This window comes from Astyanax mexicanus, chromosome 16 (genome assembly GCF_023375975.1).
Source record: "Astyanax mexicanus isolate ESR-SI-001 chromosome 16, AstMex3_surface, whole genome shotgun sequence".
NCBI lineage: Eukaryota > Metazoa > Chordata > Actinopteri > Characiformes > Acestrorhamphidae > Astyanax > Astyanax mexicanus.
Genome location: NC_064423.1, coordinates 27,739,457 through 27,752,522, shown reverse-complemented (window position 1 = coordinate 27,752,522; position 13,066 = coordinate 27,739,457). Strand labels below are relative to the sequence as shown.

General features: G+C 38.0%; 1 long non-coding RNA gene across 5 annotated transcripts in view; it reads left to right on the top strand.

The window, feature by feature from the left end:
- Nucleotides 1-13,066, top strand: part of LOC111192533 (uncharacterized) — a 167,269-nt gene that overhangs the window by 139,533 nt on the left and 14,670 nt on the right. For 3 of the 5 annotated variants that reach the window (XR_007424727.1, XR_007424728.1, XR_007424726.1), the window contains one exon: nucleotides 11,135-11,256. This is a non-coding gene — a long non-coding RNA (uncharacterized LOC111192533). Of the gene's footprint in view, nucleotides 1-9,513; nucleotides 9,844-11,134; nucleotides 11,257-13,066 lie in introns of those variants that run through there. The other 2 variants (XR_007424729.1, XR_002649979.2) reach the window with 2 other exon arrangements.

Below are 13,066 nucleotides of genomic sequence, written 5' to 3'. Positions count from 1 at the left end.
TTAGCTGGTCCACCTTGTAGATGTAATATCAGAGCCAGAAGCTCTGAATCTGGTGCTACACAGTTTATGCTGGTCATCCTTTAGTCCTTTATCAGTGGTCACAGGAAAAAAGAAAAAAAAAATAACTTGCTAATAAACATTTTTTTAAACATTTTTATAAACAGCTAGAACATTGGAAAAGTAAGTCTAAAAAAACTAAATCACTTTAAATAAATGGCTTAAATCCAGTGCTATATAAAATTTTCAAATAGTAATTTTAAGTGTAATGTAATAGTACATTTGTATATGTTATAGTAATTAAAGTGGTGAAGAGTCCAAAAACATTCGGCTAAATAATGGATGCGAGAATGAGAGAGAAAAAGAGTAATTGAGAAAAATAGAGAGAAAGAGAGAAGTAGGGAGAGAAAGAAACAAGTAGAGAGAAAAAAGAGAGATAGAAAGAGTGACGAGCAGAGACAGAGTAAATTGAATCAACTCATACTGCATATTTTATGAAACATCAGAAAACATTCCATGAGTATACAGATTTCCACGGTTCTAGCTACAAAAATGTGAACAGTAGAGTTATTTGAAATTCTTGACAAATGCTTACGTACAGTTTTGAATTGATCCCTAGCTGATCAAAAGCTGTGGGACGTGATTAAATTTGATGAGAATGAAAAAAAAGAAAAATAAGAGAAAGTATACAAAAAACAATCAGTTCATATACAGTGCATACTTCTGAAAGACACACTGAGAAACACTTACAGGTCGAGTGTCTTCAGACCACACTCTGAAAATGCTGTTTATTGCTGTAAATCATCTTCCGCAGACAGTGAGTGACCTTGTCAGGGCAGTCAGTGACTCTGGGGGGAGCTTTAAAATGATAATTACCTGCGGATAACCTCGTTCACCACGCAGGAAAAGAAAGAAATCCATCAACAGTTCTTAAAAAGGGGCTGTCTGTGTCCGGGTGAACGAGTGCATGAGTGCCGGAGAGGAGAAGGTGGAGAAATCCAGCCATCCGGAATATTCACGTCAGCCAGGCAATTACACGAGCACAACTGTGTTTAACTAGTGTCACTCTGTCACATCTGCATTCCAGAGAGGGTGGAGAGTAAAGTGTGAGGAAGGTTGTGTAGGTGTGTGTGTAAGTATTTGGGCATTTGTGGGGACGCAGTGTTGAGAGATTGGACTGGGCATCAGTGATTATGAATTAAACTGAAAGTTAATGACCATAGTTGTCTCGATAAAGATCTGATTTTGAGCTGCCAGTGGTCCAGGGGGGCTGTGGTGCTGTCATTATAATCCCTCTATGAGGATCAACAGTTCAAATGTTTGATCATGCTGCTTTCCATCAGCAGCCAGAGTCCGAGAGAGGGCACAATTGCCAATGCTCAGGGGTGGGTAGATGCCTTCTCTTCCCACATCACTCCTAGTGTGATGGTTGGCACAGGCAGTTAGCTGATGAATTAGAACAAGATCACTGCGCTTTTCTTTAACTGTGCTGGCTACCCAAATGTGCGTCGCTAAAAGGCTAACATGCTTCTATAATAATATAAAAATCTGTTAGCTACCTGCTGATACTTTTGCTTAAGTAAATTAAAACCTGTGAATGTCCAAGACCTGCCATAATTAAGATTATAATTTAAATTGAAAACTGATTTGTAATGCAGTTTGCTGAAAATTAAATCATTACTATAGGTTTACTATATGACCTCACAGCCTGGCAATGTATTAAAACGTGTGTGTGTGTGTGTGTGTTAGGGTGGGAGGAACTCTGGCAGCCAGGTGCTTTTCTCCAGGAAGCTGTAATTTGTGTTATTTTTGAGATGCTCCTATTTGGCTCACAAGGTGAACATTCACCCACCAGACCGACAGAGAGAGAAAGAGAGAGAATGATAGAGTGACAATGACGGAGACCTTCAAGGAACGAGGGAAAAGTCAAAAAGAGAGGGAAAGAAGTGAGGCAAGCAATATGGGAGGTAGAGTGAAAGATAGAAAATCAGTAAAAGAGTGAGATTGAAGTAGGATACTGGTAAAGGGGACATAATGGGAGCAAGTAAGTCTAAGAGAGACAAAGAAGGGGAGAGAGAGACAAACATAAAGGAAATTGGAGAGATATTAAAAGATTGAAAGGGATTGAGAGACAGTAAGGGGAAGGAGGGAGACAGCTGGGGTGGTAGTGTCAGAGATAGAGGGAAGTAGAGAGAAAAGGTGAGAGAAGCAGAAAGAAAGGAAGAGAAGTAATAAAAGGTTAGGATTAGAGAAAGAGAAAAGAAAAAGAGAGGAGAGATGAGGAGAAGAAAACAGAGGCTAATGTAAGAGAGAGAGACAGACAGACAGAAAGAGAGGGTGGTGAAAGAGGAGTAGAGCCTGACTATAGAGCAGAAAATCCACTGTAATGGGAGTGAAATGGGAACAGTTGAGCGTTAAAGAGGGAAAACAGAAGAAAAAAAATACAGTAGACGCACAGCAGCAACAGGAAGAGGAAAAAATTGCCAATTTCCAATTTCCATCTTTTCCACTCCTTTCCTTCAATGCATTCTAATGGATTTTCTGTCTCTCTCTCTCTCTCTCTCTCTCTCTCTCTCCCTCTCTCCCTCTCCTGGGCTGTGAGGCAGGCCCTGTACAGGCTCAGGAGTGACAGCACATTAAAGTGCTTAAGCTAGCAAACATTAGCATCACTGCTATCTCCAGAAACATCTTAGCATCTCAGAATGCTTGATACTGAATAATGGCTGCGGCTCTTGCTTAGGAGAAGCCATTCGCTGAATTTTTCAGATTATTGACTGAATGAAAAGTGAGTGCTGTTAACCGAACAAATTAAAGACGGAAACACCGAGTTTCCCCTCAGGCTACAGGACTGCAATTACAACTCAAAGTGTGTGTGTGAGTGTGTGTAAAAAAACTGTTTACTGGATTTACTTTTCCTTTTTTCTCCCCCCAACAAATCAATTTGTCATATTCAGAGACACGTATGAGAAGCAATTTATTTTACACTTAGGAGAATTAGTTATTTCCAATCTCTCTTGCTGACATTTAAGCCACGTCGGGGCTGCGCGTGAGCGGCCCCAACTTAACAGTGAGAGCAAAGGTCAATTAATTATCAAATATAAAATTCATATTTATAGTGGCTAAAGCCTTCTCTTCATAATCCATCAACGCTGTTTACATAAAGCTTACCGATTGAAAACAGACGAGGGTTATTATTGTAATACCTGCTGCTGCTGAGAGAAGACCGACGCTCTGTACAACAGAGGTGCCGACAGGAGTCAAGAGTGTGTAGATTACGTGAAAGCAGAGCTGCATTGAAAGGAAAATTCTCATTCAGAGTGGAGCTTGGATTTCTTTGCGATGGTGGGGAATAAAACCAGGGACCCCCCTAATAACAACACTCATACGATCATTTTTAAACCATCCAAATCCAAGAGCGATTTACATGCCTTGAGTTTTAAAAATACATTTCTAACATTTGATGACATCTTGGAGTGTTCTAATGATTATGATATACTGACATTATTTAGTTACACTGATGCTGCAGAGGTCCTAAAGCTTTTGTACGTATGTAAAGATATACTTGAATTTAAAGGGTTAAACCACGATTCAAAGGTCTCTAGGCTTTCTGTATAATTTTATTACAAAATATTGGGTTGTTTTGTCTATTGCACTTGTGCAGATCTCCTTACCAGAGCATAGGCTGGGCGCAAAAAGACAAAGAACAGGCTGCACTCCTTAATACATTTCCTCTGCTGAAACCACACTAAACATATACAGGGTCAGATTTGGAAGTTCTGTGGCCCCTAAGCAATGTTATGTCTTTTTTTATAGCTAAATACAATATTGACTCATCTTGTACAATCTTTCAGTCTTTAGACTGCAGTCCGAATGAAACCACCCTGGCTATGGTTTCAGCAAAAGAATTAATAATAGGTGCACATACATGTAATTCCTGATAGGCACTGTCAATGACTGTAGTTGTTTTAGCCTCTCTAGTAAATCACACCAACAGCCAGTGCCAGTCATTTGAGTTCCCTAAGCACAAATGCTTTGTGGTGCCCCCTACACAATAATTCAGTATGTCAAAATCTGGTTTATGCAAAACTAAATAGGCATTTTTCCTAAGTTTGATCTTCCGTTACTTTAAAATGCTACAGTATTATAACTTGATACTTATAGTATGAAAAGGCTGCGTCAAGGATTTAATGGTATCATTTGATAGACGTTTGATTTGATGTTTTTATAGGACTCCAAATCTGGTTTATGCAAAACCAAGTGAACATATTTTCTAGGTTTGACTTCCAATTACTGCAGTAATATCGCTTGAAACTAATATCTTGAAAACATGTAAATTAAATATTTGCAAATTTAGTGGTGTGATGTGATTTTGTTTTATAGAACTCTGGTTCTATAAACAATTCTAGAACATTCTAGAAATTTCTTGGAGTTTATAGTGTAACATTATTAAATATATCTATGCACTGTTTTTGTATATTCTCAATCCTTAAGGGTTTGTGGACTCTGATGATTGCAAAATGCATTTTAACCTTCACTAAAAGTCGGCACCTGTCTGTCACATTGTTTAATTAGTTTTCAGTTATATTTAAGCATATTGAAATAGTAGACATTGTTGCTTATGAATCATTTACATTTTTCTATACCTGTACATCCAAACCTACAACATTTTCAAAACCCTCGTTTTTAACAGCCTTATGAACTTTCTGCTCTGGAGAGAAGGAGAGTGAGAGTTTGGACTTCCTGTAGACAGACCTCCTGGATGGTGCGATGTAAATTGTGTGAAGGGCATTAAACTGGGATTAGGTTTAATTCCTTCTCCTGGAATAACATCCAGAGTGAATCCACTGAGAAGATTGCTCACAAAGCTGCCTCACACACGCCAGGAGAACAGCCTGTGTGTGTCTTCACCTTCACCTTCAGGACAAAAGTGTCCCAACTCTGTGGGATAACTTGAGAAACGCAAGAAAAGCAAGTTCTGTCACACTTGAATGTTCCAATGATCTTTATAAAATATACACAAGGCTGTTTATTTTGCCTTTAGAAAGCATTCATTGATATTTTGCCCAGTTGACTCCCGCTTCATGATTGCTGTAGCTTCATATTTTGCCAGCTGCAGGAATTATGAACCTGGTTGGCTGGCTAGTGCGGGCCTCTTGAAGGGATTCTGAAAACAGCCCAGTTGTACTTTCCTGTATTGACCGTCACAAAATCTAAGTTGGCTCTTACACAGTTTGTTGTTACGTTCATTTTGTAACCAGTAATTGTCTGAGGGCCCCCAGGGCAGCAGGGGGCACTAAGCTTTTGATTGGTTTGTTTACCTGGTTGCAACTTGTTGTTTCAATGACCTGCCTACCATTTTTGACAGTCTCAGCAAGCCGCCATTGTCTTTGTTGAAGATGATGTCTTAAATAAAAGTCCTAGCCAGCCTGTTTGGCAGGTTTGTGGGACCAGATGTGATTTCCATTATCCATAACAACCATTAAAAGTGATTATACACAAATTCAAAAAATAAAAAGCACGGTTATCACTGTTGTGCTGCATTCTCTGAGGTAACATTTCATGCTCTATATACATTCTGCTATCACATGACCTTTGGTATGCCAGTGTGCATTTTATAAGTGCTGTTCAGTTCAGTACTGTGTACAATATATATATATATATATATATATATATATATATATATATATATATATATATATATATATATATATATATATATATATAATGGAAACACACACACACACACACACACCGCATGCTTACTGTGCAGCATATGATTGAATTCATGAGTGTGTTTCAGCTTCACACACAAACCTTATCAGCCATGCCTGAACATGGAACATGGAACATGACTGCCCTCTTGTGAGAAGCTAGAACTGCTAGTGTGTGTGTGTGTGTGTGTGTGTGTGTGTAAGAGAGAGAGAGAGATTGAGAGAGAGTGTTTGGGGGGCAGTGAAAGTGAGAGAGTACTGACTCTGCCAACGTTGTGTGAGTGAAGAGGAGGTGGGGGGTAGCAGATGGAAGATAATAGCATTTATAGACGTTCCATTTAGGGGATTAAAATGCAGCACAGCCAACTCCCTCTTTCCCTCTTTCTCTCTCTCACCTTCTCTCTCTCTCCCTCTCTCTCTCTCCCTCTTTCTCTCTCTCACACACTCTCTCTCTCACACACTCTCTCTCTGAACGGGACATTGCTGAGGCAGAGTGTGTGAGGCAGTGCCACAGCCGCCCAAACACATGTCCTTGGACCGATCCACTCAAGCTGGCGTTCCTCTATTTCCTCCCTCGCTCTCTCTATCTCTCTTTCACTTTCTGTGACCCTCTGTCTGGAACAACCTACACATTCATAAATATCTTACACAGATAACATGCCCATGCCCAGTTTGTCCATTGGTTCCATGTTGGGCCCACATACGGATATAGTCAGTGATGGGCCCAACCAGGGTCAGTAAGAGTTAAACATGGGCCCCCTCTGGTTTAGACACTGCAAAGATAGACCTAGATAAGACCTATGTGAGATTAAGGTGGACTGTATGGAGGAGTTCGGAGGCCAAAATGTGTCCCAATAGCACAACATGTACATGTACAAACACATGTCCACCTATGTCTACCTGAAATCCACCCAGCCCATGTTCCACCTATGTGAGCCCAATTTTCCTCCATCTTACCTTTTCGGTCTTTCATTTAATGTGTAGACGTATTGTTAGCACTGACAGCACAGCATCTCCTTACTAATAAAGCACACATCAGATACCAAGCATGTCTTGGCTGATTGACAGCAAATGAGCTCAGTCATCAGTCATGTTAGCTATTGTTTCTGGAGAGGTAGATGTGTGCAAAGGTTTGTGCACCCGCTGCCACTATGATCAAGAGATGGCCAGTTCAAATCCTGTTCATGTAACTTGCCTTCGGCTACGGGAGCCCTGAGAGAGCAAAATTGGTCTTGCTCTCTCTGGGTGTGTAGATTGCGCTCTCTTCCCACATCATTCCAAAGGGTGATGTCAATTAGCACAAGGTGAGCTGATGTATCAGAACTGAGTCTCTGCGCTTTCCTCCGAGCTCGCTCGCTCATCAACAGCAGTTCTTAAAGAGGCGTTGACTGACTTCACATGTATCAGAGGAGGCATGTGCTAGTCTTCACCCACCTGGTGTTGGGGTATCAATCGTGATAGGGTGAGTCCCATTGAGTGGGTTGGGTAATTGGCTGTGTAAATTGGGGAGAAAATGGGAATTTATTTTATTTTTTTTATTTTTTATAATTTACCAAATCTTATGGCCCAGGTTAGCATTGTTAGCAATAACCACTTGATAACAATGCATTGTGCAATATCCAGCAAATCCAAACACAATGGAAATGTCCATTGATCAATGTTGAAAAGTTCTGTGTGTGTGTGTTATCAAATGGGTATCAAAAGTTCTGTGTGTGTGTTATCAAATGGGAAACAGAAAGACACTGATAAAGTGGCATGGCGGAGAACGTAAATAAATATGTACCACAGTAATATAAATAAATGTGGTGCCAACAGTATGGAGTCAAATTGGGGTCTTTAATGCTGACGAGAAAATAAAACTGTCACAAAAAAAATGTCCACGAATTGCAAAAAAAATCTAATTTTGCAAACAAAGAAGAGAACATAAGTTACCTTTTTTCAATTGTAATATTTTTTTTAGAATTAATCTTTTGCAAAAACACTTTTTCTTTGCGTTTTGCACTTTGCGTTCCTTTTTTCTCTTAGCAGTACTTTCCCTCCTTTGCGTTCCTCCGTTTTGTTTACGAGTCTATTTTGACCCCTTTTTGACGTGGGGGCGTGGGGAGAGGAGAGGGGCGTGGCTATGGAGGAACGCGTCATCAGCTGGAGCCTCTGCTCAGCCTAGACGCTAACCAGGCTGAACAACTGCTATTTAACAGTTATAATTCATAAGTTAATTCTAATCATTTATTTTACATATACCTAACTACTGAATTATATAATACTGTATTGTTGTTTTCAGTTAAATTAAGCAAAACGCTGAATTTTAGCTTCTTTTTTATCCAGCGTTCTTGCTGCAGTTACACGCGGCCGCCTGTAGATGGTGGATTTTAACAGTGAAAAACGCCATTAAAACACAACGCTGCAAAAACGATCTAAATAAAAAGGAAAAACACAGAACGTTTAATTTGTACCACGGCCGGGAAACTTACTATTTTCTTGATGGAACCATATACTCTGTAAACACTCAGAATAAAAAGGTAAAACACAGAAAGACCTCCAAGTTTATTTAAACTTCAATGTAATATAGATAAAATAAAATAATAAAACAGAACATAACAAAAAAGAATATTAATGTTCAATTTCCAGTGTGATTATACAAAATATCAAAAGTAATATTTGCTCTTTAGTGTGAGGTACTGTATCTTACATCTGACATTTAAATGTTTTCCTGTTTTCTATTATTATTTTAATAATTAATATATTTTTGCTTTTAGGATAACTTCATATGGGCACACTGCACATGTGTGTCTAACCTTATCTCACAGTCTCCTCTTTTTTATTTTTCTGTCATGTGTTTGTGTGTATCTGTATAAAAGTTCCTGGAACAGACTAATTTCCACAGGGAGATTAATACATTATTTTTTATGCTATGTTCGGTTTTATTATCTTATTATCTATATTATTTTGAAGTCCAAATTAAACGTTCTGTGTTTTCCTTTTTATTTAGATCGTTTTTGCAGCGTGTTTTAATGGCGTTTTTCACTGTTAAAATCCACCATCTACAGGCGGCCGCGTGTAACTGCAGCAAGAACGCTGGATAAAAAAGAAGCTAAAATTCAGCGTTTTGCTTAATTTAACTGAAAACAACAATACATTATTATATAATTCAGTAGTTAGGTATATGTAAAATAAATGATTAGAATTAACTTATGAATTATAACTGTTAAATAGCTGTTGTTCAGCCTGGTTAGCGTCTAGGCTGAGCAGAGGCTCCAGCTGATGACGCGTTCCTCCATAGCCACGCCCCTCTCCTCTCCCCACGCCCCCACGTCAAAAAGGGGTCAAAATAGACTCGCAAACAAAACGGAGGAACGCAAAGGAGGGAAAGTACTGCTAAGAGAAAAAAGGAACGCAAAGTGCAAAACGCAAAGAAAAAGTGTTTTTGCAAAAGATTAATTCTAAAAAAAATATTACAATTGAAAAAAGGTAACTTATGTTCTCTTCTTTGTTTGCAAAATTAGATTTTTTTTGCAATTCGTGGACATTTTTTTCGTGACAGTTTTATTTTCTCGTCAGCATTAAAGACCCCAATTTGACTCCATACAACAGTGGTAAGGTAGAACTCCCTTACATAAAGAGGAATTTTTTTTTTTATATTTGTTTAAAGAAGAAAATAAAATAGAAAAATGAATATGCTGAACAGCAGCCAATCAAATTTCTCAGAGGGTCCAATAAGAAAAAAACATCCAATGATAATCCTCTCAGAGATGGGGGCGGGCGTTGTTTTGGCCAGTCAGTGTGGAGCGGGCAGTAAGCCCGGCTGTTTTAATTTACAGAAATTTATCTGCGTGTGTTGGAAGAGAGAGTGTATGAGCATAAAATTATTTCGTAATATTAAAATATTAAGGAAACGCTGGGATTAAGCGTTTTTAAACAGTGAAATAATTACTACAGCGCTGCCCACCGTTGTTAAACCTGGGAGTCTGCAGAGTGGAGGAAAGGAGAGAAGTTTCACTGACTGTGAGCAGCCAAACTAGCTAACCTAACTAGCTAACTAGTTAACCTAGAGTTGTCCCAGTTATCTACAGGTGGAGGGAGAACGTCGCGCACATTGTCACCTAAAATTACGTGTAAAAATACTGGACTTCATTCGGTGAGTGTAAAACACACTTTTATGCGCGTTGCGACTGAATTTGGCGAGTAAATAAAGGTATAAAATAGCGCTAACCAATTAGCCTAGCGGCTAACGCCACTCGCTAAAGCTAAGCTAACCCAATTGAATGTAATGGGAGCCGAAACTAAGCTAACCCTAATTAATATAATGGGAGGGGTTGTTAAGCTACGCTAATGTTGCTCAACGAGCTGTGGGGATGAGTTATGACCGGGTGTAAGTTATATACATTTGCGGAAAAGCTGCACTTTATATTTGTATTCCGAGTATTTACGGGCTGTTTTTTATGATAACACTACTGTATGTTACCTAATACTTTTGTAGAGCCACAGCCAGGTGTGTGAATTTGTAAAGGAAAGTTGCTAGAGCTGTTATATACGAAAGAAAAAGTTGAAATATTAAATATTATTTTAAGATTAAAGTTGTAGTATCATTTTGCGAGAATAAAGTTGTAATATTTTGAGAATAGTAGTAATATTTTGAGAATTAAGTCATACTATTAAGTTACAAGAATTAAGTCATACAATTTCAAGATTAAAGTAGTAATGTCTTGCGAGAAGAAAGTTGTAATATTTTGAAAATAGTCATAACATTTCGATAATAAAGGCATAATATTTCATGGTTAAAATAGTAATGTTTTGTGAGAATAAAGTCATAATATTTCATGATTTAAGGAGTAATGTTTTGCGAGAATAAAGTCGTAATACTGTGCAAGAATAAAGTCGTAATACTTTAAAAATAGTCATAATATTCTGAGAATAAAGTTGTAATATTTTGAGTATAAAGTCGTAATATTTTGAAAATATAGTTGTAATATTATGAGAATGAAGTTAAAATATTACAACAATAAAGTCAAAATATTACAAAAGTAAAGTCATAATATTACAAGATTAAATTTGAAATATTTTGAAAATAATGCCAGAATATTGCAAGAATAAAGCCGTAATATTTTCAGGGAAAAGTAGGCTTACTGCTTGAGCTGCCAGTTTAAGAAGCATGGGGGAAAAGGAGCATTTTCTTCTCATGAGCTATTACAGGATTCCTTTTTTTCCTGTCAATCAACAAAATCTCTAAATTGGTGTTTTAATGATGCACTAATGTTACAGTTATTTGCTACAAATTTTGCCGTGATGGCGTCGCTACCACGGCATCAATTTTCCTAGCTTCACATAACATTGCTCTTCTGCTCCCTGCAGCATGATGCTTCACCTGTTGGGAGCACATACTCTGTTGTTATGAGTTACTCAGACACAGTTTTTCTGTGTGTAAACAGGTCTGTTTTTGGTGGGAAATGATTGAACTCTTCAAGAACACTCTTCACATCACTCAGCTGCACATGGCCGGTCTGCTGCAGGGTGTCAAGATGGCAAGCCAAGCCCGTAACTGACAGCCCAGGTGAGCTTAGAGTATTTTTTATAAGTTATAAGTTAAACACTTGTTATTTGAGAGACACTAAACTTTGACGTTGATAAAGACCACTTTTTGAAAGAGGAAAAAAACATACTTTGGTGAGAAAAGAGATACATTAGTTAAATTCTAACAATAAGAATAATTAATGCTTAGCAAGGACTGCATAAATAAATTATATAAAAACGTGTTTGTTTTTTAATAACAGTAACTGACAAAAAAAATGGCTAAATTGAACTAATAGGGAATATGTATCTGTGGTTTAGGTAATCAAGGGTAAGTGAAGATTGTTTTTTTTTTCTGGGAAAAAATGTCTATATATTTTGTTTATTGGTTTGTTTAAAGGAAGTATTCTAACAGAAGAAATTGTTCAACGCATTTTAATACAATTCACAATTTCCACATCTTTTGTCATATTAATTTATGGTGTATTGCTCCCAATGCAAACATTACTGGTCCATTGGTTACCCCATCTCTTGTTACAGGTAACCTTAGTCCTCAATACAGAACAATATCAAATGTCAGGGTTTCCCCCAGGATTTCCTTGAAGGTGCGGTGGCAGGACCCCCCGGTTGGGAACCGATAATTTATATCACGTTAATGATATCACGATATAACACAATTACACATGTTTCCAGTTATTTTCTTTATTTCCAACTGTCACTGAAAAATGCCCACTTAAAACAAAAAGTTGCAAAAAGTAGGTTTCTTTAAAATAAATCCTTATTGTTCTTTTTTCAGATACGGTAAACGTAAAAGTGTGCAACACAAAATGTTAAATTATACATAACAGAGGAGAAAGGGCACAACAGACATGTTATCTATACAGTATATCACCCAGCCACATTCAGTGGCACATCTGGCAGGCTGGCTCAGAGCATTTAATCCTCCTCTTGAAAACTTCAAATGTGAATGCACAAGACACAATACGAGACACAAACATTACAATTTTCTCACTGTACAGTATACACAATTAAACTTTATACAAAACCAAATTCAATTTAATATATTTAATATATATGTATTATTTATTCGCTCTTATCTGTATTAGGTATTTTAAATGTGAGAATGAGTAAATAAAATAAAAAATATTATTGAATTTAATTAAAAACTGTGCTTATTAAAACAGACAAATAATATCTTTAATCTTTAATTTAATTACAATAAAATGTTTACTGGACCGTGAAAACAAATGCATCACAGAGCTGTTCTAGGGTGCCTCTATTCTAGGGCCCTACATCCTTGCTTTATGACAGCTCCAGAAACAGAAACATAGCGTGATTTTCACTCCACCAGGTGAGTGAGCCTGAGTGGACACCTGCGTAAGTTGAAGCTGTTTAATCACTGTTTAATTCATCTCTCTCTCGCGCGCGCGCATTATGTTTCAGTCTCTCTCTCTCTCTCTCTCTCTCTCTCTCGCATTATGTTTCAGTCTCTCTCTCGCTATTTACAGGCGCGCTCTCGCTCTCTCTCTCTCTCTCGCGTTATGTTTCAGTCTCTCTCTCTCTCTCTCTCTCTCGCATTATGTTTCAGTCTCTCTCTCTCGCTATTTACAGGCGCGCTCTCGCTCTCTCTCTCTCTCTCTCTCGCGTTATGTTTCAGTCTCTCTCTCTCGCTGTGTCCTATACTCACACTCTCTCTCGCGCGCGCGCGTTATGTTGGCACTGCATGACTAACTACCGATTTCCACCCCCGAAGTTCAACACATGGCTGACGGAATTATTCCCCCCTAAATTTAGCTCCGGCAAATTTAAGACATTTTGGTTGAAATTTTAAGACAAAATAAGACTTTTCAAGG